This window comes from Prionailurus bengalensis, chromosome E3 (assembly GCF_016509475.1).
Source record: "Prionailurus bengalensis isolate Pbe53 chromosome E3, Fcat_Pben_1.1_paternal_pri, whole genome shotgun sequence".
Lineage (NCBI taxonomy): Eukaryota > Metazoa > Chordata > Mammalia > Carnivora > Felidae > Prionailurus > Prionailurus bengalensis.
Genome location: NC_057357.1, coordinates 3,092,771 through 3,109,953, shown reverse-complemented (window position 1 = coordinate 3,109,953; position 17,183 = coordinate 3,092,771). Strand labels below are relative to the sequence as shown.

The window sequence follows — 17,183 nt, the reverse complement described above, 5'->3', positions numbered from 1 at the left end:
TTTGGTTTCTTTTTCTTTTCAATTTTTTTTTTAATGTTTATTTATTTTTGAGAGAGAGAGTGGGGAGGGGCAGAGAGAGGGAGACGCAGAATCCTAAGCAGGCTCCAGGCTCCAAGCTGTCAGCACAGAGCCTGACTCAAGGCTCAAACTCATGAACCGTGAGATCGTGACCTGAGCCGAAGTCCGACACTCAACCGACTGAGCCACCCAGATGCCCCTCCTTTTTAAAAAATTTTTGATTAGATGCCAACAGCTGATCTAACTTCCTCTATTATTTCCAGAATGCTCTGGACACATTGGGGTTTTACACCTTACCTCCTACTTCTGTTTTCAGTCAGTTCACTCTAGGTGCATGTGTCAGGCTTACATTCAAACCTGCTTTCATCTGGAGAACCCTGGATTTAGGAGCAGGAACCTGGCTTCCCCAGGTGGGTCTGTAATGGTCTTTCAACTCCCCTGTCTCGCCCCCCATTTGCCGGCCTCCCCTGGGGGCGCAAGGTCCTTCATGAATAGTGAAGCTCTATTTGCTGTCCTCACCCGGCACTTGGTGACATCAGGAACCCACCCATGTCCCCCTTGATGTGTCCTCCCAATACCATCAGCCGAAAGTCAGCATCTCAGCCTTCCTCCTACTCGGATCTCCGAAGGGTGAAGAGACAGACTGTGGGTTTGACTTTCCGGCCCCTCCCCCGGAGCCCATCCCCAACCCCGACTGTCTGTCACCTCCAGGTGGCCTCTGCCCCATCCCTTGGGCCTGCTGTGGTCATCGTTCCCTGTAAGGTCCCCACTGCTGGCCTGCCCACCGGAAGACACCCACCCATCGACCTCTTGACACACGCGAGTTCCCCTGGACCGTCTCCTTGTCTACCTCGGAATTTTGAGCGAAACCCCTCCCCCCCCAGCGCCTGAATCGCCCAAGCACCCCACACGCGCCCAAACAGGCCTGGCAACCCTTCCTCTCCTGTGATCAATCCGCTACGCCCATCAGACCAGAGGCCTGATTCCTGGTCCCCTGCAGGACACCTTGGCCTGCCTGTGGCCAGCCTCCCAGTAATACCCAGACCCCTCCGGCCACGAGGCCCTCCTGCCTGGGGGCCTTTCACCCCCAGTGAGTTCATGGCGGTTGCCACCAACCTCTCCTTGGCCCGGGTGCAGCTCCCCATGGCCTGTTGTCCTACGGTGTCTTCTGATTCCCTCGGCTTGATGAATGGTACCCCACGCGCTCTGTTCGTGTTTGCATAGAAAGTCGGTAATTAGCTGTAGAGCTAAACTTGCCTGGGAAGACGCCCGAGAGAAATAAATTGCGTCGCGCCCCCTGGGCCGGCCCCCGTGTCCCGCCGCATCGCCGCCCTGAAATCTGCTGTTCCCGTCTTGATTACTGGGTCTTTTCCGCCTCAGAATTAGTTTTCAGGGTACCGAGCAGCCTCTACCAACAGCAGCCTTTTTCAGAAGGGTGTTATTTACCAGCGTTAATTTTGCTCCTATCGCTACGTGCTTGAAAATAAGTATGAATCTTGTTTATTTTCATTTGCGGCTTGCACCAGCAAGGAGCAATTGGAACTAAATTATACGTGTTCAAGGAATGTACTCACATATTTCTGGGCTGTTGAGAAACATCTTGCCGGACAAAGCAGGGTTCAAACAAAGCTACAAACCAAACCGTTGTTAGCTTTAGGACCTACCCCCCCTCCCCCCCCAGAGCCCGGCCCTTGGGGCCACGACAGGCCTGAGAGGGGAGGGGGGTTTGTTTTAGTTGCAAAACCTGCTGGCACTTTTGCTGTCTGTCTCTCTCCCATCCCTGGCAGGCAGGCCGAGGATCGCATCAACTTAATGGTTCCCAGCCCATTAGAAATGCAAACCTTTTTATTCCCTTGTAAATAAATCTCCGTTTATTTCCGGGGCTGCCGGAAAGGAATGAGGCGGACAAGGAAGGACTTTCTCAACCCGTTATTCTCTGCTTCCTCCCAGGAGAAGCCCCTAGGGGGTGGGGGAGCCCCTTGGGGAGTTGAGAAGTCAACAAGCCTAGGCTGGGCTTGCAGCCAGCCCGGTAAGGTCCCTGCCCTCACCTGATGTGCCATCTAGCAAACGAGGAGGTCCCCGCAGCCACACGTGGTGACCGGCGTGGGAAGCGCTCCGGGGGGGGGGGGGGGGACACACCAGAGGAGTCTGAGAAACAGTGGCAGGGACACCCCCTCTAGGCTGGGGACCCAGACAAGGGCTTTCTGAGCACCCGGCCTGCACTCCTGACTCTGGCAGAGATCGGAGTTTTTCTGTTGGACTCTGATCAGGGATTGCCACCGGCTTTGTCGTTTACCGCGTGTAGAAGGGGCAGCATAAGCCTTAAACACCGTGTCACTGCAAATTTGTAAATGTTTCTGTTCCTCTTTTTTTTATTTGTCATATTTTTGAGGGGGCAGGGGCAGAGGGAGAGAGAGCCCATGACTGCGGGATCGTGACCTGAGCAGAAATGAAGAGTCAGATACTCGCACGACTCAGCCACCCAGGCGCCCCTCTGTCCCTCTTGACCACCTGCCAATTCCTCAGATTTGAAGTTCGGATTTTTACACTCAAAACATTTAGGAATCCCCCGGGTTGGTTGCAGAAGAGACCCCGTTTCCCCACCCCTCCCGAAATGCGTGCCCTTTGACCCTGCAACGTCCCCAATGGAGAGGCTGGGTCTGTCTCCCAGCCCCCGGAGCGAGAGTGCCCACGTGATTGCCTCTGGCCAATAGGATGCAGCAAAAGAGGGAGCGAGAGTGCCCACGTGATTGCCTCCGGCCAATAGGATGCAGCAAAAGAGGTGGTGCGCAGGGAGGGAGCCTGGTCCGGGGGAGACCTGTTCTCTCTCCGTCTCCCTCTGCCTCTCCCCTTACCCCTCTCTCTCCCCGTCATTCTCCCTCCCCCCTTCTCTCTCCCCCACTTCTCTCCCCCCTCCCTCCCCTTCCCTCTCCCCCCTCCCCCTTCCCTCTCCCCCTCTCTCTCCCCATCCTTCTCCCTCTCCCACTTCTCTCTCCCCCCCTCCTCTCCCCGTTCCCCAGCCCTCCGTCACCCTGACAACAAGCCCAGGCTCCCGAGAGCCATGAGAAACCACGTGGAGCACAGCGACATTGCTGTCGTCCCCAGCTGAGGACCCCCTGACGTCCAGTCCCTGCCACAGGTGAGCTCCGCTAAGACCGGCACAACCACCCACCCACCTGAAGACCCCTGAACGGTAACAAATGGGCAGGTGCAGAAGAGTTTGCTGAGCTACCATAGCAAGACGCCCCCCCCACCCCAGACTTGGTGGCTTAGACATCAGACCTGTATTTTTCTCAAAGTTCTCCAGGCTGGAAATCCAAGATCGAGGTGTCAGCAGGGGTGGTTTCTTCTGAGCTCTCTCTCCTTGGATTGTAGATGGCCATCTTGTCCCCGTATCCTTACTTGGTCTTTCCTCTGTGTGCGTCCTAATCCTTGTTCCTTAGGGCCCACCCGCGTGGCTCATTTTCACTTGGTTACTTTACAGACCTGCTCTGCACATACAGGCCCAGGCTGAGGTCTGGGGGGGAGTTAGGACTTCAACACATGGTTTGGGGACGGGGAGACAGTTCGGGCCACGGCAGGACACCCGTTTCAGACACTATGGCAGCAATTAGCAACAGGTGTCCTTAGCGGGTGCAGGGCGCTGCGTTGGCACTGGGTTACAAGCAAGCTGGAGACAGGCTTTGGGCCCGCCCGGGAGCCCACAGTCTGTGGGTTTCCTTCACCTGCAACCCCGTGCCCAGGGCCAGCCACACGCATGTGCATAACACCCATCTCAGGCTGGAACCAGCCATCCCCGTCTGGCAGACTCCCGCTCTGACTTTGCCAAACAGACTCCCAGAAACACAGGGGGAGAGAGAGAAAATTATACTCCCCCGTATCTCAACATTCACTCACATAATAAGCAGTTACATTTTGCTGCCCCAGGCAACAGCTTGTTCTGTTTTAATTAACTTGCCTTTTATTGAATTTCCATATCCGTCACCAAACATCAGCGCACCTTTCCGGGAGCGTGTAAAGTCGGCGATCACCGAGCGGTACGGGGGACGGTGTGGCTCACATCGGGAGTTCATCTGTGCTTTGTTGCTCCTGCGGCGTGGCTGGGGTGGGGGCCGCAGGGAGAAGGCGTGACTGGGAGAGGAGAGCCGTCAGCACGCAGGGAGGCCACGACTCCGCCCTGTGGGGCACGGGGTTTGCATCTCGGTTCTGCTACGTAAAGGATGAGGCCCTCACGGAGAAGGGTCACCTTCTCCAGCATCTATCAAGGCCTTGTGGGGAGAAGGCAGGACCGATGCTGGCAAAGTCGGGGCGGACATGTAAATTCTGTCCCTTGCCTGGAAAGCCTCCTCATTCCCGTCGGCTGGAAGATGTCAGCCCCACCCCAGAAAACATTTGCTTCCACAAATGCACATGGACGCATCATCCTTGGCCCCGCTCTTCCCAGGGCAACCTTGTGTCAGGCCGGGTTTCCCAGAAGCAGACCTAAGACGGGCCCACGGCACGAGGAGACGGGCGGGGCTTCCCGCGCCTGGCCTGGTCGGTCATAGGGTGGGAGCCGCTCTGGGGGGCCAAGCACCCCTAGGTGCTCCAGCTGTCTGTGCCCCAGGCAGGCAGCTCTGGAAATGGAAGGGGACCCAAGAGGATGTGGGCAGAGCATGGAAGTGAAATTTGAGGCCCAGTGCCCAAAGCCCACCGTCGCGAGGTTTATTGCCTGCCACGAGGGTTACCTTTATGTGTCGACCTGGCTGGACCACAGTATCCAGAGATGAGGTCAAGCACCAATCCAGATGTTTCCATGAAGGTGTTTTTTTAGATGAGACTCCCGGTTAAATCAGTGGCCCTTGAGTAAATCAGGCGACCCTCCGTGAGGTGGGTGGGCCTCACCCAATCAGGTGAAGGCCCTGCAAGAAAATGAGACTAGGGTGCCCTGAGGAACAGGGAGTTGTGCCAGTCACCTGTCAGAGGATGTGAGCTGTAACATCTTCCCTGGGACTCAAGTCTGCTGGCCTGCCCTACAGAGGATGGACTTGCCAGCCTCCATCATTGTGTCAGCCACTTTGTGAATCTGGAGATGGATAGGAATAGACGGAATTTTATGTCTAGAGAGATGCAGACATAGGTATAGAGATACATACGCAGAGAGGGATATGTTTCTTTTTGCGCCTGCCTCCGTGGTGATCGCTGTCTCTGTGCGTAAACCAAACCTCCATCCAGGTGAGGCTGGCGGGGCGCCTCGCCCAAGGGCACAGCCGGGCTGGAACATGGAGATAGCTCCCTGGCACGGCTGGTGTCACACAGCTGGCGCCCGGTGCCTCTGAGCTCCATCCTGGCCCCTCGGGCGGCCTGCGCTTTCTCACCGGCACGGCTGGGTTCTGCGGGGGGGGCGTTCCTTACACGGAAACTGCAGGTGTCCTCCTACCCAGCCGTGAAAGCTACGTAGCGTCACTTCTGATGCACCTGTTCCAGCCGATCACAGGGCCAGCCCAGATAGTCTCTGTTGGGGGTCCATCGCCCTGATTTTCCCAGAAAGTCCCCAAGATCTAGGGGGGGAGGGGTGCGGGGGGTGGACAGTGACAGCAGGAACGTCTCTTTCTTTAATGGAGGTAAAATTCACGTAATGTAAAGTTACGTATTTTATTTTACTTTATTTTTAAGATTTTAGTTTTTAGTAATTTCCACACCCCACCTGGGGCTCTAGCTCACAACCCTGAGATCCTGAGTCACATGCTGTACTGACTGAGCCAGGCTAAAGTTAACCATTTTAAAGTGCACAATTCATGGGGCACCTGGGGGGCTCAGTCGGTTAAGCGTCCGACTTCGGCTCAGGTCGTGGTCTCATGGTTCTTGGGTTCGAGCCCCACGTCGAGCTCTGTGCTGACAGCTCAGAGCCTGGAGCCTGTTTGCGATTCTGTGTCTCCCTCTCTGTCTGCTCCTATCCTGCTCATGCTCTCTCTCAAAAATAAATAAAGATTAAAAAAAGTTTTTTTAAGTGCACGATTCACAATGTTGTGCAATCACCACCTCTACCTGGTTCCAAAACACTCTCACCCCAAAAGGGAATCCCGTACGTGAAGCTGTCACTGCCCACTCCCCTTTTGTCACAGCCCCGGGCACCCACCGATCTGCGTTCTGACTCTGGGGCTCTACCTATGCTGAATATTTCACGTAAAAGGAATTCTACAGCACGTGACCTTTTTGTGTTTGGCTTCTGTCACTTAGCATCTGTGTTCAGGATTTAGTTCCTTTTTATGGCTGAGTAGTGTTCTGCCGCGTGGACGTACCACAGTTTATTTTATCCCCTCATCCGCTGATGGACATCTCCGTTCTCCAATCCTGGCTGTTGTGGGCGGGGCTACTGTGCACAGATTCATGCGTCAGTGTTTGAGTGCAGGAATTTATTTTCGAGACCATGCAAGCAGTTGGCAGCAGATCTTTGCAAGAATGTAGCTTCTCTGGCTCCCGATCTCACACATATTCCTAGACTGTGTTAGAATTACACGCAGCCAAGGGATACAAGGATGGGGGGGGGGGGGGGGCGCGGCCTGCCAGGTCCTGGCTCTTTCCGAGGTGATTTTTAACAATGAATCAGAACCGGAAAATTGCTGCCGCCCGAGCGTCAGTTCCCAGATGTTCAGACAAGTCTGATATCATACAAATCAAGCCACCTGGCCATGAGGATTCAAAGAAGCAAAGAGGGTTTGATCTTATTCTTTTACAAGATGAGCGTGTGACGCGCGCGCGCACACACACACACTCTCCATCCTGCCGTAAGCTGAGCCCTGAAACAGCACCAAACGTTTTGCATACTTGGAATCGGTTCTCTAAAGATTTTTCCCAGCAAAGCGCGTCCAAGATAGTCTTTGGGGCCGGAGGATTTCTTTTATCTTCCCAAACCCAGGAGAGATCCACGGTAAATGACAGCTTCTGAGAAAATACGAGCATTGTGGCTCGAACGGAAAGAGCCCCGACATTTCCAGCTTTAAAACCTCTGCATTTCACGGGTCTCTGGAACTGTCTTTGTTACTGTGTTTTGAAAGAAACATTATCACCCCCAGGGGCCCCGGCAGGTTGCTGGCTTTGAGTTACGGCTTTGGATCTTGCTATATGTTGGTTGTTATGCAAAATTAATTATCTTGGTCATTTGAATGTTTTCCCCCAAACATAATATAATCTCATTACAGACTACTCCATACTAGAGTGAATCACGAGCCAGATTCCATTTAGGAAATTGAAGGTAATTTAGAGTTATATGATTTGCGAAAAAAAAAAAAAAAAAGAAGAAGCCCCTTTCTCTGCTAAATGCTAATTTGGTCTGCCTCTGTAATGTAGGAGTGACATTTGTTTGGTTGGAGAATCGCTCTAAATGTGTAGGAGACTTGGGGCAGCCGAAAGGGCAGTTCAGAATTTTGGAGTGAGTTATCTGCAGACAGACGGTGCGTTAAGAACTCTAGGCCCCATCCCGCCATGATCCTAGAAGGCCACCCCAGAGGGTGACATTTGTGTGTGCGTGGGCGGGCCAGCCTGTGTGCACACCTGCGAGAGAGCTGTGAACGGAGAGAAGGCAAGGCCGGTGGAGAAAGCAGGAGGGGAAAAGAGCCTGGACCCGTCCGACAGGGACAGCAGGTTTCAGCCTAACGGTCTGTGACAGTGTGTGACAAAGTAACAAACACCGGCAGCTTAGACAACAGGAAGCTGTTTTCTCGCAGTCCCTGAGGCCGAAGTCTGAGATGCAGGTGTGGGCGGGGCGGCTGTCTTCCTAATGCCTCTCCCCTCGGTGCCCGGTGCCCGGATGGCCTTCTTCTCCTGTGTCCTCACCTGCTCGTCCCCCCGTGCCTGTCTGTGTCCTGACCTCCTCCTCTTAGAAGCACCCCAGTCAGAGCGGACTGGGAGCCGCCCTTGTGACCTCGCTTTACCTTAGTCACCTGTCTACAGACCCCATCTCCGAACACAGTCACACGCAGGAGTGCTGGGGGCTAGGACTCCAGCACTTGAGTTTGCCGGGGACACGGTTCAGCCCAGAGAGGAGCGTGGAGCCAGGGTGCCCCCCAGTCAAGGTCCATCTCGTCCCACCCACGCGTCCGAAGCCGCCTAACCTGGCCTCCTGCTCCCACCCTCCCCCTTTCCTGGTGCTTTCCGCACACGGTAGCTGGAGTGAGCCATGTCCTTAAAACACCTCTCAGGTCCTGACGTTGCCCCCAGGCCTTCGGGGGGCCTTCCGGTATGTTCTGAGGAGACGCACACACTGCAGCAGGGGGCCACGACGGGCCCCTGCCTCTCGCCGCCTCTGATCTGTGTCATTCTACCTGAGACGCCCCTATCCTGGGTCTTTTCTTCCCTGCTACGTCTCCTTCTGCCAGGAGACGTTGTCTCGGCCTTGTCTCGGCCTCATCTCTAAGTCGGCTCCCTCCTTTTCATCCTCGGGGTCTCCACTTAAACGTCACTTCCAAGAACATCTCCAGAAACGGTACGGTGACTTTCAGCCCTGCCAGCGAAAGTTGAAGCGTCGGCCGCAGAGTCATGATCTCAGCGTTGGTGTCGAGGAAGCAGCCGTGGGGAACTGGGGGGTTTTCAGCCTCGCCCGCCCTGATGAAGGCCCAGCGGGACGAGCTCACCATTCATTCCCACTTTCCACACCCCGCTACAAGTGACGGATTACGGCTAAGGGTTCGGCTCCGTCGGGCCTGGGGCCCTCCCACCCAAACTCCTCTCCCGCGAGATAGATCAAATTATAAGCCACAGAGACTGAAGTTGAGAAGTGTTTTCAGTGGCAGTGAGAGTCCCCATCAGACTTCTCCCTGGTTTCCTTTTTTTTGGGGGGGGGTGGGGGGGGGATTATTGTTATCCAAAAGCCTATTCAAGCCAATTGTTCCCTCCACCTTGGGATTATGGTTCTGAGTTAATAACCCTCAAAGAATTTAACAACCCTGTTCCGACTCCTGTAAGTATGATTGCTAGAGAAATGTCAGCACATCACGTGTGTAAATCATTCCTTAAAGAGTGATTCTCATTCCCTATGACATAATAGTTTCGGATCCTGAGACTAGGAGGGGAGTGTGAGTAGTTTATCGGGGAGGTGATTCCAGGAAGGGAAGTGCAGTCAGCTGAATAACGCCGCGCCCCCCCTCCCACCCGCGCAAAGATACCCGAGTCCTAATCCCTGTGACCGTTACCTTGTGTGGCAAAAAAGGGTCTTGGCAGATGTGGTTAAGTTCTAGATCTCGAAGCAGGGAGATTGTTCTGGTCTGGGAGAGGCCTTCAGACACTCGCAGGTGTCCTTATATGAGGGAGGCAGAGAGGGATTTGACCGCAGAAGAGGAGACCATGCAGAGACACAGACAGAAACTGGAGTGATGTGCCCACAATCCAAGGATGCCAGGGGTCACTGCCAACCGCCAGAAACCGGAAAAGGCAAAGAAAGATTCTCCCCTAGAGAATCTCCCTCCGCTCTCCGGAGGGAGCGCGGTCCCACTGACGCCTGATGTCAGCCCGGGATGCTGATTTCAGACTTCTGGCCTCCAGGACTGTGAGGGCACAGTGTCTTCTGTGTCCAGCCACGTGGCTTGTGGTCATTTGTTCCAGAAGCCACGGGGGACCAATCCAGGAAGAAAGCCAATACTGTGTATGTCACCAAGCAGCTCGCCGACGTGGCCAACCGAGCAGGGCTCACTCCTGCTGGGGGCAGTAGGGCGGTAGGAAGCTGTGGCTCACACCTGGGGACACCCCAGGTGGAGGGTGGGGACCTGGCGACTTATTCACTGACTCTCGCCGATCATTGGTTGAAGGGGAGCCGGGGGTGGGGGGAGGGCTCCACTCTCTGTCCCACCTGCAATCCAAGCCGGGGCTAAAAGCCAGAGGGGGTTCTCAGGAAGGGTTCTGGCCGCTGCAGTCGTGAGCCAGGGGTGGGCCAGCGTGCCCAGACATGGATGCCAACGAGCGCCACGCGAGCAGGAAACCGGCAATGTCCGCCGCACCTATGAAAATAAAGGAGAAGCCGAAGCGTATGCGCCCACGCCTGGGCACGGAGACGGAGCCCCCGCGAAGACGTTTTTCAGTGGGTAAACGCGGGAGCTGCGGGACGGAGCCGAACGCCTCCCGTAGCTGCAGTCTCATCCACCAAAACAGCCGAGAACGGAAAGAACAGAACGAGAAAGAACTGGCCGAGCATTCACGCCGACCAAACGCTGGAGTCCTCTTCGCCCTGACGGTGCCACAGTCCCCTGGGAGTGCTGTAACTAATCACCGCACGCTGGGGCGGGGGCGGGGGGCTAAAACAACAGAACAGATTCTCTCACGGGTCCGGAGGGCCACGAGTCCGCGATCAAGGTGCCGGGGCATCTGTTCCTTCTGGAGGCGCTCTCTGCTCCCTCCTCCCCGTGCCTTCGCTCCTGACGGTTGCAGGAATTCTTGGCATCCCTTGGCCTGCGGACGCATCACTGCGATCTCTGCTTCCGTCTTCACGGACTTTCCCTGGGTGTGTCCGTCTGTGTGCTCTCCACCCATCATTTAGGGTCCACCCTCAGGCCAGGATGCTCTCCTCTCGAGACCCTTAGCTGACTCTATCTGCAAAGACCCTGCTTCCGAAGAACCACATTCCAAGGTGCCAGTGGAGGTGAATTGGGGAGTGGGGGAAAGACTATCTGACCCGCCCTAAGTAGTAATTAGTATCTGCATTTTCGCGAATGAGGGAGCTGAGGTTGCCCAAGATATCAGGGTTGGTGGGTGGGGGACCGGGGACCCCACCTTGGGATCATAGGACCTCAAAGTGCTCACCCTGTCCCCAGACCCGCTGCAGAGGCTCTGGAACTATTTGAAGCCTCTGAGAGAAGGCTCCCAGCAAAAGTGGCTCACGTTGGGCCACGCTCCCCTCACGCTCCGTAAATATTTGGGTTGCATGACAGAAATGAGTATTCCCCGAGGACCTCGAATCCCAAGCTGCAGACGCGAATAGAGCATTTCTCTTTCGTGACTACCTGATGGGGACTTTTGCCCTGGAAACCCGGGGTGGGGGGCACAAGCTGGCCAAGATCAACGGTACATAGTCTGTGCTTGGGTCCTAGCGCTGTCCTCCTCGGCTTTCGAAAAACCCTTAGCCACGATCCATTTCATATTTTGTCGCCTTTTTGCCTGGTTCTCCAACCGTTTCAAGTACACCGGAGCATCTGTCCTCCCGACATTTATTTTTGGAAACAAATGAGTAAACGAAAGAAACCAAACCCCAGCTTGATCCCAATAACTCTGAAGACGCCAAGCAAACCGGGTCTCCTTTGGAGGTTCTTTGCCACTTACGAGGCTTTCAAGGGTCTCAGGAGTCGTTAATTTGTTGGCTCTTATGGAAGAATTTGGGTAGAATCATGATGCACCCGATCTGTAGAAGGGAGGCTGGGATTCTTTGTGAATGTGGCCTCTGACCCCGACTGGACCATCTCCTCATAAAAGGGAAGCCCGGGGGCGCCTGGGGGGCTCAGTCCTTTAAGCGTCCGACTCTTGGTTTCCACTCAGGTCACGATCTCACAGTTTGTGAGTTTGAGCCCCACGTCAGGCTCTGCCCTGACAGCTCAGAGCCTGCTTGGGATTCTCTCTCTCTCCCTCTCTCTGCCCCTCCTCCACTTGTGTTCTCTCTTTCAAAATAAATAAGCAGACATTTATAGGTATATATATACATATATATAATAATATATATACATAATATATACATAATATTATACATAATTATATGTATGTGTGTATATATACACATATATACGTATGTATATATGTGTGTGTGTGTATATATATATATATATATTTTTTTTTTTTTTTTAAGGGAGACACAGGACTGTAGGCTCCAAGGCTCGCAGTTCACTGTGGCCCAGTTTTCAAGGCCCAGCCGACAATTTTTCACTCTTATGCTCATCTTTAGTCAAAAAACGAAACAAAACACAAGGACAGAATTCTGAGGGGAAAATCTAGGTCCCAGCGCAATGAATTAGTCAAACCTGAAAAGCGACTTCCTCCAAACAGAATGACACATTTTCATCTCCGTTCTATCATCTTACAAGGAGGACGCTCATCACAGTCCAGTTCTGACACCGACTACGAGTTCGGTCAAATGCTGCAGCTAAGACCATCCTCACTTCAGAAGCTCGCTGCGAGCCCAGAGGTCCCCAGGCCACCCACACTTCTGACCATCTGGCTACAGATTTGCAGCCCCCGGCGGTTCCCTCAGGTTCAATAATTCACAGGAACAACTGTTAGACCAAGAAAACACTGTGCTGACTTCTACTGTTTTGTGGTAAAGGCCGCGAATTAGGACCAGCCGAAAGAAGAGACCCATAGGCAGGGACTGGGAAGATGTTTCTCGTTCCCCACGCACACGTCTGATTACCACCCCAAAGCAGGAGGAGTCTTGGGGTCCAGTTTTTATTGGGGTTTCATGACCTGGGCATGATCGATCGAATCCCTGGTCACGTGGTTGAACTCTGTCTCCAGCCCCTTCCCCTCCCCAGACATTGGGCTGACGTCACCTGACTTGGAGCCCCAACCCTATAAGCACACAGTGGGTCCCTTCTGGTGTGCCCCACCCCCCATCTTCGTCGTCTTGTTAGCATAAACCCAGGTGAGGGCTGAGCCCTGCGTGACAGATGTTCCTCTGTCATTTGGGAAATTGCAAGGATTCAGAAGCCCCCTCCCAGGACCCAGGGACACAGGTCAGCCAGACTCATCAACATCGATGCATATCTGTCCAATCGAAGGGGCCCAGATGCAGAAAGTGTTCTCTCTCCTCTCCCACTGAAAAGATTCTTTTGGCAATGTGTCTGGTTTCCACTTCCTAAAGACGAGGGACTCTTGCTGGACTCTGATTGACAGGACGGGCTGGGAAGGGGTGGGGGGAGGGAGCCCCCGAGCCAGGGCTTGGGGAGGAGTTGAGGCAGGGGGTGAGTTTGGCCATTAGGGTCTCGGGAGCAGCTGGGCACTAGGGACAGGAGGCAGGGGGCCTTGAGAAGCCACTTGGGCGGGCATTAAGTTATGTGTAATATAACATATATAATATAAGTTATATATAACTTATATGTAATATAACTTATATATAACTTATATGTAATATAACTTATATATAACTTATATGTAATATAACTCCCTGTAATATGTGTGGAGAAACGTGACGCAACTTAGGACTGAAATTCATTTTAATTTTTGGCAGAGGATCTGTGCTTTGAAACACCTTCTCCCTCAGAGACCGAAGCCCGAGGCCCCTTCCCCTGGGAGGTCTCATGACTTCGTCCATATCTGGATCTTGCTTCTGACAGTGAGTTTTCCCCACCTCACTCCCACCTCACGCTGCAAGTGGGAGCCAGTTCAAATGTGTGCGCTTCAGGCTCAAGGACAGGCAGCAAAGGCACGTGCTGGGCCTCACAGGATTCCGAGGGTGGATGTGCAAGGGCCCTGGGGCCTGAGGGCTGGTGGTTTGGTCATGAACGTAATCCGTGCTCTTTTCTGTACAACTGGATTCCTCTCGGCGCTGGGTGGGGGGCAAGGAATAGGAGGTGAGACTCCTCAACAGAATAGTAGGAGTCCCTGGTTCCACCATGAGTCAGCGGCCAGCACCGGTAACCCCATCTGCAAGATGGGGACTGGCTTCCTCTGCGTGTAGGCAGAACTCCGAGGTTCCTCCCTTGGAATCGGTTTTAGTGGGCACCCACTGGTTCCCTCTAGCTGTATGTGCATTTTTGTGCCCCCGGGGGCCTTTTCCAGGCACTCCAGGAGCTGGTGGATAAAGAACAGCTTCGCACTCCCCAGGGGAGGTCACCCCATGCCATTCTGAGCTGTCCCCAGGGCCCCCCAGGGGGCAGCGCTCCTCCGTCCCCAGTGCTCACCTGTTCTCCAAGCGCGCTGTGTTCTCAGCCTCCCCAGCCTTGTTTCCTCCTGCTCCTACCTTGTTTCCTGGGATCCCCTCCCAAGTACACCATGTGCACAGAGTTCCCCGTCTCGGCCTTGGTTTCCGGGGAAGCCCAAACCAAGACCTGCAGTCACGGTGGGATTGAGCTACTCTGTGAAAGGGCTCAGCGCAGTGCGGGCACAGAGGCAGGTGCGCAAACCATCGGGTGCGGTCCTGACCCCCGGATGGGTGGGATTTGCACGGGAAGCTGGCGGCGGAGAGGGTTGGCATGGTCCAGGCGCAAGGGAGCTGGTGGAAGCCTGGTACCAAGGCAGAGGAAAGAGCGCCCCCTGGGGTTGAGAGGAAGGGGACGCAGAGGCGGAAGGAGGGTCGGCCCGTTACCCAGCCAAGAACAGAGATGGTTACCCTCATCCCCTCCTTGCTCCTAAGGAGGAGACGCTTAATTTCTCAGAGTCTGTGCCCACGGTCCCCCAGCCGTGTGCAGTTCCGTTTTCCTGGTCCCTGAGCCCACAGATCAGTCGCACACGTGGATTCCTGCACCGAGGCTGTGATACTTTTTTCCTCTTTATTGTTACTCCCCTTATTTATATCACTTTGGGCATAAGGCTTAATTGTAATCAGAGCGGCATTTTGTATCTATAAACCGCCTTTCGTCTGGTGCTTGTCTGATGCTTACCAGAGATGCTGGAAACTTTAAAGAAGCCACACTAGGGGCGCCTGGGTGGCGCAGTCGGTTAAGCGTCCGACTTCAGCCAGGTCACGATCTCGCGGTCCGGGAGTTTGAGCCCCGCGTCGGGCTCTGGGCTGATGGCTCAGAGCCTGGAGCCTGTTTCCGATTCTGTGTCTCCCTCTCTCTCTGCCCCTCCCCCGTTCATGCTCTGTCTCTCTCTGTCCCAAAAATAAAAAAAAAAGAAAGTGATCTTTGGGGCGCCTGGGTGGCGCAGTCGGTTAAGCGTCCGACTTCAGCCAGGTCACGATCTCGTGGTCCGCGAGTTCGAGCCCCATGTCGGGCTCTGGGCTGATGGCTCGGAGCCTGGAGCCTGTTTCCGATTCTGTGTCTCCCTCTCTCTCTGCCCCCCCCCCCCCCCCGTTCATGCTCTGTCTCTCTCTGTCCCAAAAATAAATAAACGTTAAAAAAAAAATTAAAAAAAAAATAAAGAAGCCACACTAAACTGTCCTTGGTTCCAGCCTCCACTTGAAGGCAAGTGTGTGGCGAGGGCAGGAGAGGAAACAGATCAGATCACATGTTTACTCACCATCCTCCCTGGCTTCTCACGACAAACGAGTGGGGCAGGAATTCCTAGCCCACTTCTCAGATACAGGAGAGAGCTTCCTGGAAACAAATGTGCTGGACTCTCAGTTCAAGGTCATGTGACCCAGACCACACATTCCCAAAAGGCTTCCCACACACACCAGTGATAGCTCCAGATGAGACACCTGACACGTTAGAAGGACAACAGATTTCCTCCTACGGCTGTAAACCCACCCACGCCACCTTCCTGGGTAATGAATCAACATCTTTTTAAAGCAAGCCCTCTACTCGACGTGGCAAAAGCATGCTCGCATCGCCCTGTGTGTCAAAAGAGTCCGTTCCTTTCAGGAAAATGTTTTAAAACGCACAGTTTGGTGGCCATTTCTGGCACGTTGTCACACGTTAAGAATTGTGGGAACCTTAAAAGTGGCGATCTAAAAATACCGTAGTCTGTATTTGACCGCTGCTAAGAGAGTAAACCGTTAAAGTCGTCATCATGAGAAAAAAAAATTAACTATGTGTAGTGGTGGAAGTTAACCAAACTTACTGTGGTGAGCATTGCACAATATGTCCAGACCCCGAATCACTGTGTTGTGTACCTGAAGCAAATACACTGTTACGTATCAATCATATCTCAACAACACTGGAGGGGGGGCGGGGGAACAGTAAACGTCCCCATCATGAGATCCTGACCAAACGAAACAAAAAAGTAGCAACAATTCTTCACTCCAGACTCTACCAGAATGTAAGACTGTGCTTTGGATTTGGCCGCGGGCTGTGGGCTTGCTGACCCTTCCCATGGTAGATGATGTGCTATCGAGAAAAAAAAAAATGGAGGTGTCCGTGGTCACCCCAGATTCCCAAGAGACCCTCTCTCAGCCCTCGTCCTCGTGCCGTTGATTCTCTCTTGGGTTGGGGACCCCAGAAGCAGACCCTGAAACCAGATTGGAAGGCAAGTGGCTTACACGGGAGGAGGTCCCAGAACGTCCCGGTGGGACAGTGACGGGCTAGGACGGGGAACGGGCACAGTAAGCAAAAGGGTTCTGTTGACCCAGCTACTGCCGTGGGCAGCGACAGCCGGTCCTGCTGGGGACCCCGCGCAGGTGCACGGCAGAGTCACCTGCTACACAGGTAAGTGACAGTGACTTGGGGTAATCACCCTCCAGCCGCACCAGCCGTTCGCTGGGGTAGCTGAGGGATGGGCGTGAGCCATGGAGACTCCCGGGTGACCATGGCTGGTGATAATGGGGCCTTGGGGCCCAGAAGTGGCACATACCGGGGGACTCGAGTGGGGTGCTGGCAGCCCCCTCCTTCCGTGACAGCCTCTTGGGGAGCACGCACTTCCTTATTCAAAATAAGGAAGCTTTTTCTAAAAATAGCTAATCTCAGTTAGTGAGCTCACATAAGGAAACCACTCCCTCTCCATTCCCCCTGCTCCGTGTAAAAGAATTAGCAAATGAAAGTTTAAATATGTATTTTTGACAAACCCAAGAACGCAAGCCCCTAGACGGTAGGGATGAGATCAGCGGGTTGTTTCTCCCCCCGTTTATTCATAGCACCTCGTTCCTTCCGAAGGCTCAGTACCGACGCCACGTTAACAAAACCTTCCGCTCTGGGGCGGGCAGTGAACGAGGGAGGCGCCGAGGTGGTGCAGGGGGTCGAGGCTGTCCCAGGGCTCCTTTTAACGGGAGAGAAACATAGCTGCAGCCGCGAGCCCAGGGTCACAGGGTGAGCGACAGTACAGCCACGTCATTGTCACGGGCCCCGCTCCACCCAGGGGCGTGGGGACTCAACACCGCAGCCCCCGTGGCACTGTCATCCTGCACCCTCGGACCGCGGGCCCCCAACCCCAGTGTTGAGACAGAGTGGACGGTGCCACTCACTGGGTCCCCAGACCATCCCAGTCAACTCCGCAGCAGGTGTGAAGGGTCTTCTGGGCACAGGGTGGGGCGGGAGGCAGCAGTGGGCGCTGTGGCCCATCTCGTGGGTGGCCCGGCGTGTGTGCCCAAGACGGATTGGTTCACACCCAAAGGACGG

General features: G+C 54.4%; 1 protein-coding gene across 1 annotated transcript in view; it reads left to right on the top strand.

Annotated features, from left to right (window-relative positions):
* Positions 1 to 2,966: 2,966 nt before the first annotated feature.
* The window catches only part of CARD11 (caspase recruitment domain family member 11), a 143,938-nt gene continuing 129,721 nt past the window's right edge, over positions 2,967 to 17,183 (top strand). The window contains exon 1 of the mRNA XM_043559579.1: positions 2,967 to 3,157. The gene's annotated coding sequence lies outside the window, so the exon portion shown is untranslated. The remainder of the gene's footprint in view (positions 3,158 to 17,183) is intronic.